The sequence below is a fragment of the Indicator indicator genome, chromosome 16 (genome assembly GCF_027791375.1).
Source record: "Indicator indicator isolate 239-I01 chromosome 16, UM_Iind_1.1, whole genome shotgun sequence".
In the NCBI taxonomy this organism is placed as follows: Eukaryota; Metazoa; Chordata; class Aves; order Piciformes; family Indicatoridae; genus Indicator; species Indicator indicator.
The window spans coordinates 11,843,301-11,859,213 of NC_072025.1; positions in this window are offsets into that span (position 1 = coordinate 11,843,301).

Genomic DNA, 15,913 nt, shown 5'->3' on the forward strand with positions numbered 1-15,913 from the left:
CCTTCCTCTGTAAAACCCACAATGCATCCAGAGACAATCTCACTGTCCAATACCCAATTACATAAACTTAGGTAAAAAAAAATTAAATTTGAGGACTTTTAAAATAAGATCCCATATTTGCTTAGTAGCATGGGGGTGGAGGAGGTGGGAGGGTCAAGTCCAAAAATGTTTTGAAAATACAGTTGTTCCCACCAGTAAAACAAAAAAGCCCAAACAACAAGTTTTACTTACTGAGTAGGCATTATAATGTAACAGACTGAACAAGAAAAAGTGAGGTCAAGACCCACTCATGCAGAGGACTGGATCTTTGTTTAGTTAGTATGACACATTTATGTGCAAGAAAACTTAATTACTGAGCAAAAAGTACAATCACCACCAAGTAAATTACTAAGATCACAAGTTAAACTGTAATTCAAGTTGAAAAACAATGGGTATTTAAGTACTTTGCTATCAGGTACTCTTAAAAAGAGAAAAGAGGAAAAAAAAACCAAATAGTTGAGACATACGAAAGCTAGGGAACTTTTACAATGTATTATATTCACCATTAAATCATAACCGTGAGTGACTGATACACTGTATTTTCATAATACAGAATTATTTTCAATACATATTACTTACAATTTTAATAATAGAATTCCCTGCCAATTTAGAAAATTAAAATTTAGCATTCTCCTGAATTCCAAATATGACATTCAAACTAAGTAACTACCAAGACAGTAATTTTGTAACAGCTATTTGAATGACTTGTACAAGTAGAATCTAAATCTTCCTACAAAGTCTTATATATAAACTGGCTGCCTGTTTTTTTTTATCCTTGCATTTTCAAATTTGCTCATATTTCTTTCACGAGATTTTATGCTGTAGTAGCTCAAATTTAAACTGTTAGCTGTTTCTGTAAACACAAGTTCACCAAATAATTTCTGTTTAAACATCACTTAAAACAAACTTTATGAACACAGGAGGAAGCTTTCTGAGCAAAACACTGTCTGCAGGATGTCTACGAGTATTAACTTGAGATCAGAGTTACATCCTTAATAAATGTGATGGTTGGTCATTCTGCAAACCACAGTGACCAAGGCCAGAGCTTGTTTATAACTGGACTATGAATTCAAAAACACAAAACAGGTGTGGAAAAAAAGCAAAAATTGTGAAGTATAGAGTCCATGATTATTTTCAACCATTTCTTGAAAAGTGTGCTGGAAAAGTAAGTACATCTCTACCATCAAAACAAGTCTCTCCTTTGATAGACTAATTTTGTAAGACCATCAGTCATTTACAAACAATACTGTCATATGAATGATCTTAAGTTATAACAGCAATTTTAAGAGGAAGACAAATCTAAAAAAGTTAAAGGATAAAAGTGAAACTAGGGTAGTGAGGGGAAAAGAGTCTGTCTTAGCAAGTGATGATACACTAACCTTGTCAAAGTTGTTACTAATGACTGCTCTGAAACTGCTTATGGCTATAAACACCAAGTATCACTACCTGCTGTGCAACTAGGTCTGCAGTACAGAGGAACAACCACCTTCATATCAATTAAATGTATTTCTTGATCAGGCAGTGAATAAGCATTTCTTCCTTCTATGCTAATTCTTTTTCAATACCTGAAAGATTAGGAGGAAAAGCTTTGATGCTGCTGCTGCAGCAGCACCAAACTTGTGCAACATAAATTGAGCACCCTGCTCTAGCCAGAGCTTCAACTGTGACCTCAGGCACATCTCTCAGCTGCCAGCTGACCCATCTACCCTCTGCAAAACAGACATTCTCCTCAGACATCACTCTGAGCATAAACACTATTTATTGAAAAAAAATAAAGTCAAGTGCACCATACAGTGACCATGTAACAAGAGAAAAACTTACACTGAAATTCCTCCCTGAAAACTTGCCTTTTTTCATGCTGTTTCAAGATTGCTGGGCAAAAATTTCTGCTTAAGAATAGATTCAGTTGTGGGCTGGCCTACAAAACTGTATGGCATAAATGTTAAAAGGAACACAACATGGCTCTCATTCAAAAAATTCAACAGTAAAATTAGGAAGAGTGCTTTACAAATATGCTATTTCTAAGGAAGCATTGAAAACTTCCAAACAACTACCCTTAACTTGCTGGTCATTATCTTCCAGCAACACGCAATATGAACTTTAGCCAAGATGCTAATTATAAAACACTCTAGTACTGGTTCAGAAACAGTCATGTGATTCATGTTGGGACAAGATTCCCTATGTTAAACAACTTTCCTGTTTGGCTCTCTGTTCTTATCCCTTTATTATCCTAGGAGACTGATGTGGCAATAAATTAAAAAAAGAAATCCACTTATTTGTATTATTGCACTATATCATCATTCATTATCACTATTATTAAAGATCAGTCTTTCATGTACAGCATGAAAAAAAAAATATAATGGATCAAAACAGGAGCTGAATGACTCCCATCAGCAATGCTGCTATAGCAAAGTATTTCTCAGTTTGGAAAGATAATCCCTACCTTCCTTTTCCACCCAAGTGTTTTGGATAAATTTTTTTCCTCATTCTTTCCAGTAAAAATATTACATATATTTTAGGGATTGGGGTTGGTTTTTTATAATTTATTTAAAAATAAACCAACAACAAACAAACAAGCAACACACTGCTACCATGTAATTTGACCAGTTTAGGAAAATTTCATTTGAATTATTCTCTCGATGTTTCTAGGAGATGCCCAAGGTAAAAGGGCAACTTCAATGTTTCCTTTCCTGTTGTCCAGTCTCTTAGACAGGTAGTGATTAACTATTACTATGACAGAGGAAATGGCTGATATATTTAATTACCACTTTCTGTACTGCTCGTAACATAATTGGGTTACCCAGAGTGGTAAAATAAAGACACAGCATATCCTGTAATCATAAACACATATGGGCGTATTTGAAAGTTAATTTCCTTTTTCGCCTACAGAACTTTGATAACGTCTGTTATTTAAAGGAATTAAAGCTGCATTTCAGAAATCTTTAACAAGCATTATATCTTAAACAACATTGCCATGTGACATTTAATCTGCACCTACAGGTTTGTGGAGGTTTTCTTAACGCTTCAAATAAACTCGTTTCAGCAAAAAATTTACAAACCTTCACCTCTAAACATTATATTTGTGCGGTGTCTACAGAACAAAATGCATCTCCTATCTTACCAGATAGCAACTGAAAACTTAAAAACCTTACAACAGGTGTTTCAAAATCATTCTACAAGCATAATACAAGTGATCCTTAGCACAACTAATACATTCATTAGACAAGGCCCCATTTCCACTTCAGGGTAGAAAACAAAGACAGCTCACGTATGTTATCAACTAAAAATTATATTAGACATTTTGCTTCCTTAAAGCATTTTACCAGTCCCTAAAATACTTCAAGTTCCCTTTCACATAGTATGTGTCTTCAGATGAGGTCACAAAACTTCACTAAAGCAAAAAAAAGGGAAATAAATGTATTAAGTCAGGTCAGACTACCAACCAAACAAAAATGTAGACAGAATTAATTCCCCCATGAGATTATCCAGACATCTCAGTACATTTCACAAATGGCTAGTGGTTTCATCTGACAGGAGGGACACAGCAGCAAGGCTAAGCAATTTGCCTAAAGTTATCGCAGCAAATTTTTTCATTAGACTGTTGTTTTCTCAGCTAGCAATAAGGATAAGCAACACAACTCCTCTTTTTAGTAAAAGACATTTTAGGTTTGCCAGCTCCCAGGATGTTGCCAGAGCAACACAAATAATATTCACTCAACATAAGGACGTGAACTAAAAGTCAGAGAAAAGAATAACCAATTTAGTACTAAGTAGAGGTGATGTTAACTTCTCATTGCACTTAACAAGCAGCTCAGACTTACTTAACAGGTTGTCTCTGTGCTTCTTTGGCCAAATACAGAAATAATAATGCCAAATAAACCAGTTTACCATGGCTTTTTTGTTGTTGTTTTGTTTCTGGGTGGTTTTGTGTTTGGTTTGTTGCTTGCTTGGTTTTTTGTGGGTTTTTTGTTTGTTTGCGGTGGGAGGACATTTGGATTTGGCTTTTTTGGTGGTTGTGTTTGTTTCCTTTGTTGTGTTTTTTGTTTGTAAATACCACATGACATACTTGAGACTCAGTGGAAAATGCAACCAATAACAACTGAACTCCAGAATAAGAGAGAAGATCCTTTTTAAAATAGCATTATGTTTCAGAAGCAAATACAAATGGAGTGACAAGTGCAGGTGAACAGAACTAACAGAACCAATCATGCCACAAGTTTTTAACCAAGGATAATTCAAAAGCATTTGACAAGAAATATTTGTCAAATATTAAAGAATTTGAAGGAAGGTTCCTGTACTTTCCCTAATGCTTACAAAATATTATACTAATTTCTAGTCCCATTGCTCCTACAGTTTTGAGATTTACTCTAGTCTATATCCACTAAAAAACTAGCACTTTGCCACTAAAAATCAGTAAAAGTAGGGTCAGACTATCAACAGTCAAAATAAACTAATACCTGTTCTTGACCAGGCAATCTAAAGGCAAATATTGCCCATATTGCAAGACCAAACTTAATTCTGGAAAGCAACTTTATGTTTATTCAACCTTTCACATCATAAAGCTAACAAACCTTTACTGAAATTGACCTTTGATAACCAACACAGTTCTAAATATGTCATGCTGAAATACCAGATTTTCAATGAGTTGCCTATAAATGGAAGCACACCCCTTCAAAAGCAACCAATATTTGTACAGAAGTCTCTTTTGTAGACATCCTGAAATGTCTTTCAGTAGCTCGTTACATATTTCAGTCCAACAATTACAACTCTTTCAAGATAGCATATATACTGAAGTGATCCTTTGTTTCCCATATAAAAGCTACTGTAGTCATCAACAGCTGCAAAGACAGAAGATGACACAAGCAGGAACAGAATGGTAAACTTTGTCCTATAGTTATAGCACTGTATGTTTAATCTTAGAAAAGTTTTTGTTCACTGTAGCTTATTGTTATTCAGCATGCTGCCTTAAATAGGGTCTCTGTTAGCTTGCGTTCTTAGAACACTTGGTTATCAATCTTAGCATTTACAGGGCGAGAAAACAGACACAGATGAGACATTTCAGAGGGCTATAATAAAATCAGCTGGTTTACTGTCTCAAAGTCTGGAAACAAGAAGTCTCATCACAAATCTGCGATAAAACACAGCTCAAAAAACCCCAACCCTGCTTCTACATTTTGGATTTCATCACTTAAAAGTAATGTTAGTAGTAAGACAGGTCACAGTTAATCTATTTTAAGAGAAACTTTACAAATATGGTAGTCATTGTTTCTATAATTAGCTGCTTGTAAGTGGCAGATACTTCAGGAATGGTAAATATGCAGTCCAACTGGAAACACCAGCAGCAGGCCATTAAACAAAGCACAGAATTTATTCCTCCCTATTTAGATTAAACATAGTAATTTCAATGCAATACTTAGAATAAATACGCTATGAAGTTAGTCTTTCCCTTTTTCCTCAGCTCATCAAGGAAACATGAATAATTCTCTCCCCTTTCACAGTAGAAAGTACCATGCTCAGAATGTAACAAATTTTTAGATATGTAGAAACTGAGTGAGCAGCACAAAACAACAAGCTGGCATATTTAAACTGAAACCCACAATTCTCTCTCAAAAAAAACCAAACAAACAAAAAAGAAAGAAAGTAAAAAAGAAATAAATATTTGTATTTCACACGTCTTGTCCAAAGACAAAAAAAGCTACCAATTGGATCTCTCCTCACTTAGTAGTTCACTAAGCACTACTAAGCACTACAGCACTTCACAGTACACACAAACTTCTTAATCCACACTACTTTCAATGTGAAGTAGTAAAGTTTGAGTGTTTTGTAGCCTAGGCACAGAAAGTATTTATACGAACCAGTAATGTGAGTCAACTTCCATCTCCACAAACAGGTCAATGATAAATGTGATCAAAAAGATGTTCATATATCATACCAGTTCACATTTAAATTCACTGGAGAACATTATGTGGTAACACAACACAAAACTGTCATAAACCTTAAATTCTTCTGTAAGAGAAAGTGCAAAACACAGTACAGGAAAACTGACCTTTTTTTGAGTTTGTCTCAGCTGAAAAATCTGTCGTGGGTAAGGAACACCGAAGGAAATGGGATAGGATAAAGGGCACAAAACACTGATTAGGATCTGCTTCTATGGCAAGCATATTATCCAGCCAACTGTTGAATGGTCAACAATAGCAGAAGCAAGCAGAACAGTCTGTTTTTAAGCAATACTAATACAAAACACAGGTCACTGATTTTGCAACTTCACATGATTTCTCAAGTGCACTAATGGAACCAATTGTCTTAATCATAGGACAAGACATATGTATAACACTTAGGAAAATCAAAGCAGAGTGATATTTTTGAGAGGGGAAGTTGTTTCTTGTAAGTTTTTTTACCACAATCAGCTTCAACAGAAAGCGCAGTACAAGTCATGTGCTGAGTTTTATCTCTTGTAAGAAAACAACCCCCACTTAACTGCTGAAACCATGAACTTTTAAATGGGAACAGTTCCAGTTCTGGCATAGACAGAAGCGAATTCCCACACCCACTGCAAAAATCACAACATGTCCTATCATAAAATAATTATTTTTTAACAGCTTCATCACATTCTCTTCTATGTGAGAGAGCTTCCAAAATGTTGCTGAGCAGATGTTAATAACAAAAGTCATACCAGAAATTAAATAACAGAAACCTCGAGGGCAATCTACAAGTGACATCTCTGTCATTCAGGTGTCCCAAAGTTCTTGGGGCACAACTTATCCTATCCACTTACTGAGTCAGCAACATAAAACCCTGCTCAGACACATCCTCCATCAAAAGCATTTGTGATCCCCCTTTACTCTGGAAATACTACACTTTAAACAGATTATGAGGGAGTAGGAACACTGTTAATTCCACATTAGTTATTCCTATCAGTTTGTACACTTACCATACCGAAACCGAGAAAGTACTCTGGGGGAAATAGGAGAAGAGGTTAAGTACTGTTAACACATATCTGCATGCTTTAATATTCATTTATCAGATACCATGAAATACAGGTGCAGAAAGGAACCCAGATGAAAAGATGGTACAGTACCCAAAACTGATGCAACCTTACCAAACACTTACACTGGCAAAAGAGATTACATTCAATTCTTATAGCACAAAAGGCTCAAACCCAAAGCATTCAGGGAACTCTAATCAAGATACTACTGTACAATGAGAAGACAAAAGGAACAAGATAGTTGCATCATTTTAGAAACTCATCAGGTATTAATTATTTGTCTGCCTAGAAGCCTTATTAGTGGATAAGGAACCAACAGGACTAGATATGCTGCAAAGCGAATAAACAAAATACAGCCACTGCTTCAAAAAGCTAAACTGCACCTCCAAGCTGAAACACTGTACTGAGTTAAAGTAGTCACATCGCGAGAGTCAACACAGAAGCCCACAATGATTCTGTGTTTTCATGAGCTATTTCCAACAAATAAAAAGAATGGTTTAATAGGAGCATGTGTGTGAACTTCCAGTAACGAGAAGCTCGAACAACAGGAAATTAATATTTCACAAGTGTCCTTCAGTGCTAATGACAGATGAACCGAAAGAGTTAAAAACAGCCTCACACCACCTCCCAGGATTTTAATGCAAGATTTTGAGAATAAGAAAAATTTTTCTACATAAAGACAAATAATGAAGCATGAAAAAAGTGAATTTAAAATAATTTTCTTACTAGGCTTTCTGGTGTGACAAAGACAACAGGAGCCATACAATAGTAAGATACTCTAATTCACTAACTTCCTTAGACATATGTACAAAAAAAAAAAAAAGGCAATATATCTTTAAAGAGTGCATTTTTACTATCTACTTTGCCACAGGAGCCAAAGCTGAAGCCACAAAACCAAAAAAACACCCAAAGAAAAAAAACCCAACCAATTAAAAAAGGCAAGAATTCATGACTTATCCACACACTCTCCTGAAGCAGAGGCTTAGAAGTAAAATGAGATTGTTACAGATTTCAACATTAATTTCAGATGTCATGCACAGCTACCTCCCGGTGATGAAATATTTTATTGCGTATATGTAACAAATCACATGAACCCTTAAGTCCTAGCCTAAGCTTCCTCACACCTACAGCGTGAAGGGTTTTCAGAATAATGCAAACCAATTACCTTGACAAGACCAAGCTAAGGAAAAAAAAAAAAAAAAAAAAGAAGTAATTTTCAGAATTAATCAGCTACACCCAACTCTTCCCACTGATCAGCTGAGAACATCGGCTTTTTCTAACACTGAAAGCTTCAAGTTAAGAACTTAAATCCGATATTTAAAGTATCTCAACAAAAGTGACAAATCTCTCACATTGCAAAGTTCCCATGAAACCTGTAGAATTCTCTTCGAGTAACCAGGCAGGTTTAAATTAAGTGTCACTAACTGCAATTACTCCCCAAGCTTGAAACAAATCCTGCAGGAACAGGACAGAAAAGGCCAAAACGGAGCTTTACATCCCTTTGCGAATGCAAGGGGGGATGCTCACAGCTTTCCAGCTCTCCCAGACAGAGCAAGTCAAAGCTGGGCTGAACGTCTCTCGCAGGAGCCAGCGCCCAGCCTCCCGCACGGGAAAAAGGACGGCGGACGGGGTACAACCCGCAAACATACCCCCAGCTCCCGCTTCCAGCCTTGAAAATGCCTCATGCAAAGCCTCCTGAGGGCCCTTCTTTGGCGGGAAGGTACGGGAGCTCGCCGGCACGCCAGGTCCCCGTCGTTCTACCCTACGACACAGCTGGCCTCACAGGCCGCGAGCCGCGCCCTGCCGCTCCGCTCGGCCGCTGCCTGATGGGCCGCGCCTGACAGACACGGGTCTGGCAGAGACGGGCCGCAACGCTGCCCCAGCGGAGCGCTGCGCTCTGATCCCCTCCCGGCCACTTTCACCCCTTCCTCCCTCACCGCCGCGCCGGAGCGTCGCAGATCCCTCCCGCCGCCACTGTTTACGGTCTCCTCAGCGCCGACCCGCCCCTCGCACCTTGTCGGCTTTGTCCATGGCTCCAGCTGGGCTGGGCGGCGGCTCTAATAAAGACGGCGCAGAGTGCAGACTGCCTCCCCCATAGCGCACGCTTTTCCTGACGGGCTCTCGCACACACCCGGAGCGATGCGGCCCTCGCTCGCAGCTATCACGGAAACCGAGCCCGGCTACGCCACGGCCGGGGGCGGGGAGGGGAAGGGGAGCGGCGGCAGAGCGAGGGCGGCGGGGCGGGATCGTCTGGGACGGAAGCCGGGAGGGCCCACGCCGCAGCGAACGCCTGCGCCCGGTAGCGGGCGGTCCTTCCCCGGCATCTGCCCGGACCACCAGAAAACAAGGGAGGTTGTGACTTAAACGTTTGTTAGGGAATTCTTAAGAGATAAACGGGGAGCGGGGTCGAGTCATTCTCCCAATCTACGGGGCCTCTGCTTGCGGCGCTTCTGCCTGTGCGCGGGCAGCAGGTGCACTGCGGAGCTCGGTCTGCTCGGAGACGGTCTCGGGGGACCCGCAGGCCGGCGGTGTCCTTGAAATTATCTGGAACGTGGAAATAGGAAAAAAATCCAGCTCTGTGATTTATTTAGAGGCAGAAATCTAAAACTGTGGCACAAGCGTCCTGAGCGCAGCGCTGGGCTGTGAAACGGATCACAGGCAGGTCCCCGCTGCTGTCCTCGGTCGCCGCCCCCGGCACCCGCGGCTGGAACAGTCTCTTAGTGCCCCAGGCCCAGCTCCGGCAGCTGACCTCCATCAGCTCCGCCCCGTCGTGACTAGGTCCCTAGCATATGAAGAGCGAAGCTCTCAAACATGGGTTTTGGCACAACTTTATATTGCTGCCCTAGTTTTAACTTGTCCTTAATTATCGTGAGTAATGCCAGCAGTCTGGAGACCACCCCTGGGACTGGGGAGGACAGGGAGCGAGTGTACAAGCCAGTGATGCATCCCAATGTATGTTCCCAGGCACGTGTTTAATGGAAGTCAAGGATGATGTATTTACAACTTGATTGATAATATTTTATCAACGTTCCCTAAATCATGGCAAGGGAGAAGAAGGAAAAAATTGACAAAGTACTTTTGTAAAAGAGATATGAAAAGGATATTCTAGAGCAGACTCTTGAACATGTCCACGTAAAATACATTTATGAAATACATTAACACAAGAAGCAGGTTTCTGCTTGATAGAGACGTGTGTGAGGAATAAATGGCCAATGGGAAAAGAAAGCAAGCCTGTATCTGAATTTAACAGATAATACTACCAAAAATGTTTCTTCGGACCTCTGTTGCTAGATCTACCTAAATTTAACCTTTATTTTCTAATTGTTTAATCTTTACAGATATATGTTTATTATGCTATGTAATAATTTGTTCTACTTTGTAACAAAAATGGGTTTTTTTGATTAATGCACCTAATCTGTATTTTCGTCAGAGTTGCTCTTCACTGTTAAAACTTTGTAGGCAACATACGGCATTATGAAGATGGCTATTAGATTGCACAGCAAGATCTCCTTTCGTAAACATGACAGAGAACTTGTGCAGGCTTCTCTGCTGTTTTTGCTAGTCCATCTGTATCAGCAGATCACCATGAAATGTAACTTCTAGCTGTTATGTCTGCAACATCACTTATATTCTATGACAAGTTTTCATGGGGTTGCTGGTATCCAAATCATAGGTCCTGTGGATCATATGGGAAAGGGAGAAAACGAAGTTACAATCCCCATTAAATGTAACTGGTGTTTCTGTTAACTGTTTACTACAAAGGGGACAGGAGAGCTGCTGCAGAAGTGTAACTGATAAACCTTATCTTAACTGGACAAGCTGCAGTTGAACACTTTATATGCACTTCTCTATGCCATCACTTTTCTTGACTAGATTAAATGGTCAGCAGAACTGAAACAAGTTTCCATAACCCTATGCAGCCATTTCAAGGTAGCAACACAGATTAATTTGGCATTATGATATTCCCAGGGGCTTTTACACAACGACATTTGTTATTTTAACACAAGAAGTCATGAAAGTAAAACTGAGGATTAAGCTGGTTCTGTCAAGAGCTTGCAGTTGATGCAATGAACAGCATTTCACCAGTCACTGATGAACTTAAATGAGATGTAAATCTACAGATAAATGATTATGAAATATAAAGTAAGCCACCTAAACTTAATCTCTGTAAATCAAACAACAAATCTGTACTGAGTGAAATGTGTTTTATTCCAAATAGTTGAATGTATTTTGCTTATTTGTGGAAAATTAGGTTGAATTATATAAAACCTAGGCACTTTTTAACTCCCAAGTAATGTGGGAGAACTTGCCCGACTGGACAGAAAACAGTGAAAAAAATCCCACTGAAATAACTATGACAATTGTCTTCTTGTATTAGCACACCAGCATTTTAGTGTGGAATGCAGCCTGATTTGTCCAAATTGATGCTGACCATGGAATATATATCATGGCATTTGTTTAGGAGAGTTGCTGTATTTTTAAAAAAATAATGACTCATTATGGCAAGGCTGTTCATTATGAAATCCTTCTTTTGTTCCCAAGATACATAGCAACAGAAAGGTCACACTTGAAAGGGCTGTTATGCATACTTAAACAACAGTAACAAGACATTCTAAGATCTAAATTGGGCAGTGATTAAATAGACATCAGATCTACATAAATCTATACAATACACATAATATATAGAAAGTCATGTTGGGTGACCCAAGTGGCCACTCGGGTGAAAAGAACTCAAATGTCCCATAAATTTAACTCTGTGTTTATCATCAAAAGAAAAAATACCAAAGCACTTGGATGTTATGTTAGATCCTCTATCCACAGCTATCACAACTGTGCCAGGGTACCTGGTTACATCAGAATCATCTTGATCAAGTGTTGTGTAAAAGAACTCAACAGTGTTACAGTCCTTAAGGAAATCATTAAAAAAAACTTTCAACCCTGTTCAATTTGAACACACTGGTAACTGCAGTAGCTGGTTTTGAGGGACCAGTTCTCAAATCTTGTGTTTCGTAAACAGTTACTACTACCCTTTTTATTATTATTGCAACATGGAGTAAGTGAACAGTTTGGAAGAAAAAATGATGCTTGAATGTAGCAGGTGCTGACTGCAATTTGCTAGTAAGTTGTTGAGTTTACTGCTACATCTGCTGGATAATAGAGATGTCCTCCTGAAAAAAATGGAGGGCACCAACCAAAGAATCTAGGTCGACACAAAAATATCTCAGCAGTATGGAAAGGCACTTGGTAATGACTGTATTCAGAATTAAACCCACAAGATTACAAACAAATTTAACAGCATATATGTGGCTCCTCACACTCCCTACATATAGACTCTATTTACATCTAGTGGGTATAAAGTCCTACAAAACATGTAAGGATCTCACAGAAATCAAGGCAGCTTCTTACACTGAAAGCTAAACATAGTATAAGCGTAAATCACCCTGGCATGGGAGGATGAAAGAAGGGTAGCTCCGTAACACCGCTCTCCACCCTCAAGGATGAAGCAGGCTGGGATGGAGCTTCATGGCAGTACAGCCCAACAAGGACAGTGCCAGCAGGTTTGCAGGTTGCCACAGAGAGCAAGTGGAAGAGGCACAGGAATGATGCTGACTCCAAAATGTCAGTTTTACCGGATTGGGACTAAAATCTTCAGTGTAATTATCGCAAAGCACAAGTACAGAAAGCAAATTGTATCTTGGCAAATAACATTTGTGCCTGATGATTTGACACACAGCACCCTGCACAAACAGCCAACGGCAGACACAACAGGGAACAAGCTGCAACCAAAGGGGGAAGGTGAGCTGGGAACTAGTCCACGAATCTGAGAATCACAATTCAGATGGCACCATGTGATTACTACCTGGCAGCACCCAGAGTGAGCCCAGCACTCCCACTGAGCAGCTACAAAGAGACAGTAGAGCCAACCAGGACAAGATCCTGCTTTGCAACTCTTTGTAATGTGGCCAGAAGGGATTAAGCCTTTACTCTTGCTGTAATGCTTAGTTATTACACCTAAAATTTACTGCTAAATATGTAATTATTCTAATGCAGATGCAATTTCCAATCTACCTTTCCACAGATTTAGCAGCGTCTAAGGTGGCAGATAATCCTTTCTGTCAATGTCTTAATTAACACTTAACTATGACTAGCTAGTCATAGCTAGTTCTCTAACCTCATTCTAAAATATATCTTTTGCACTTTGAAAATAGTAAAGCAAACCCTAAATTTTGTAAGTTAATATTAACATCTATATATGGAGATTTAGTTCAAATAACTGCTGTATTTTAGAGAACACAAGGAGTACTGCCAAGAGTGATGTCATTCTACTCTTCATGTATACAGTTCCTGCTCAAGTAAATTAATTCACCACCTCAAAAAGTAAATGTGAAAATACAATCTTAAAATACAACGTTTCACTGCTGATTTCTGTGTAATTACAAAAATCAGTGTTTATTTACAGACTACAATTCAAATATCATCTTTATATTATTCTGCCAGGTACATTTCAGCTGCCTAATCTTTTGTCCATTTTATTTTTTATTCAATATATTTCTAAGCATATTTAAAATGAAAGGAAAATTAAATCCTCACTACATAGTTTCATATCCAATCCATTAGAGGAGTGAGAAGAGATGAGAATGCATTCCTCCACAGTATGTTTGATAAAGAATAATAAAAAATTCTAAAACACATGCAGTACCCACATCCTCCTGGATTTCATCTGCTTGATGTTCAGTTTTAATGCACAAGCTGCTAGCAACCTGCAATAGGTGTTTATAAATACACGGCTTAATTTCTGTTGTAATCTTATATAGGATTACAACAGCCATTAAAATGTGGTGGTTTTGTTTTTGGTTTTTTTTTTTTTTTTTTGCAAACAGTGTTACTGGTGCTAGCTAAGGTGCCAGTTTGTCTTGTACCAGCAGCAAAAAAAGATATATCAAAAATATCCAAAACCTTGTGAAAATCGTGGCTCTGACAGCTGCAGAAACTTAATGATTGGAATTGAGATTAAAGAATGCAATGAGGCTTCTTAGTACATCTTGAGTGAAATGCAGTGCAGTTGTGCTACTAGGAAAAAAAAAAAAAAAAAAAAAGGGCAATCATTCACCCTCTTCCTTCAGCTGCTTGTTCACTTTTCCAGAGAAGGCGGAAATGACATCACAGCCAGATCCACCAGGGACTAAGTGGGCTACAGCAACTATTAGCAGTTTTGCTGCAGTTGTATGACAACACAGCTCCTCCGTATTTCCCAACAAAAAATCCTCATCTTCCAGTTTACAAATTACAAGAACTCAGAATAGGGGCAGAATCCCTTAGGGATTACATAAATCTTTGTGACGTGCCTACAGCACAGATACTAAGGCACTGCATGCATGAGCAAGAACTAAAATATGCCAAAACATACAATTTATTAGAGGTAGATGCCTTTTTTGGCCTAAAAGCACATTGCTAGCCCTCACTATTCAAACTAATAGTCCATCACTAGTTGGACTAGCCCAACTACAGTTAGTCTGTCACAACAAAAAGATAAAACAAGGGAACTAAGTAAATATGACAAAATTTACTCCACTATTCCCATTTCCTTCTTCAAAGACCCAAGCATGCCTCTGGACAGGGCATAGCTGGAATGGGAAAGGTTACATCAGTTACACAAAGTCAAGACGACTCTTTCTGTTAAGTGGTACTAAGCTTACACACAGTTCTTCTTTTGCCCTCCTTTAGAAGAGGGTAGTTCCTGCACACAGCAAGGGTGGTAGAAAAGAACTGAAAAAGGAAACATGCTGAAATAGCTGTCATTGTCATAGTACCCATGGAAAGAAACACCTTACAAGACTAGCTACCCAAATTAAAAGTCTCTGGACCTGTAGATAAGGGTTCCAATTACCATGCATTTTAAAAGTTCAATTTCATATCATCTGATATTAGTGGAATTTTCAAAGTAAAAGCTATGTCGCATATCACAGCTCTGTAAGGAAACAAAACAGGAACAATGTGCTTTAGTAAATGTTATCTTCAGATTTTATGAAGGAAAAAACTTCACCTTTGCTTAAAAATTAAGTTCAATTTATGTCCAATTTATGTTTTGCAATTATTTTAGAAACGCCTATTGGTAAAAAGTACGCATCAGTGAAGGAGAGATGCTCACTTGAGACGCGGCATCGTGCTACTCGTGCAACACATTAAGTTTTACTTAATCTGTTTTGAGTGTAAAGTTTAGGGGAAAAATTAATTAGAATATCACTTGCTTTGACAACTCCAGAGCAAAATAATTTTCTAAGGGACATAGCTATCCTTCAGATGCAAGTCACTTTTATTCCATTTACACAAATACCAATTTAATTCCTCTCCTAGAACACTGAGTGTAGCATGCTGTCTTGCATGTATGTGATAGATGTGTAACTTATTAGGCTTTTTCATTATTTTTGGGGTTAATTGCTCTGTATACGTATTTTTCCTTCTGCTCTAACAATGACTATGTGTGGCACTGCTTTGTGCATCATGATACCATACTTTCAGCTTTAAAAAGGATTACTTGCAGTTATGTAAGAAGTGACCCTACGAAATTTCTTCTACATTTCTGAGATCTGCAAGAGATTTTTTTATTGTCAGCTCCAGACAAGCTGCTACAGGAAGAAAAGTCATGGTCAACACAGCAGCTCTGTATTTTAAATGGATCTGATGATCCCAAAATCTTAAGACACGAAAGGCATATGCCTACTATATAGTACGACCTCAGAACTTGAATAGCAGCTCTGAAGGGGCTGCAATACAATCAAGCATTTCAGACAGATCAAATTCCATTACCACTGAGTTCACTGTACTTGGTCTCTACTCAATACACAGTGTTGTTTTATGTACACTGAATCTAGTAAAAAAGACCACAGA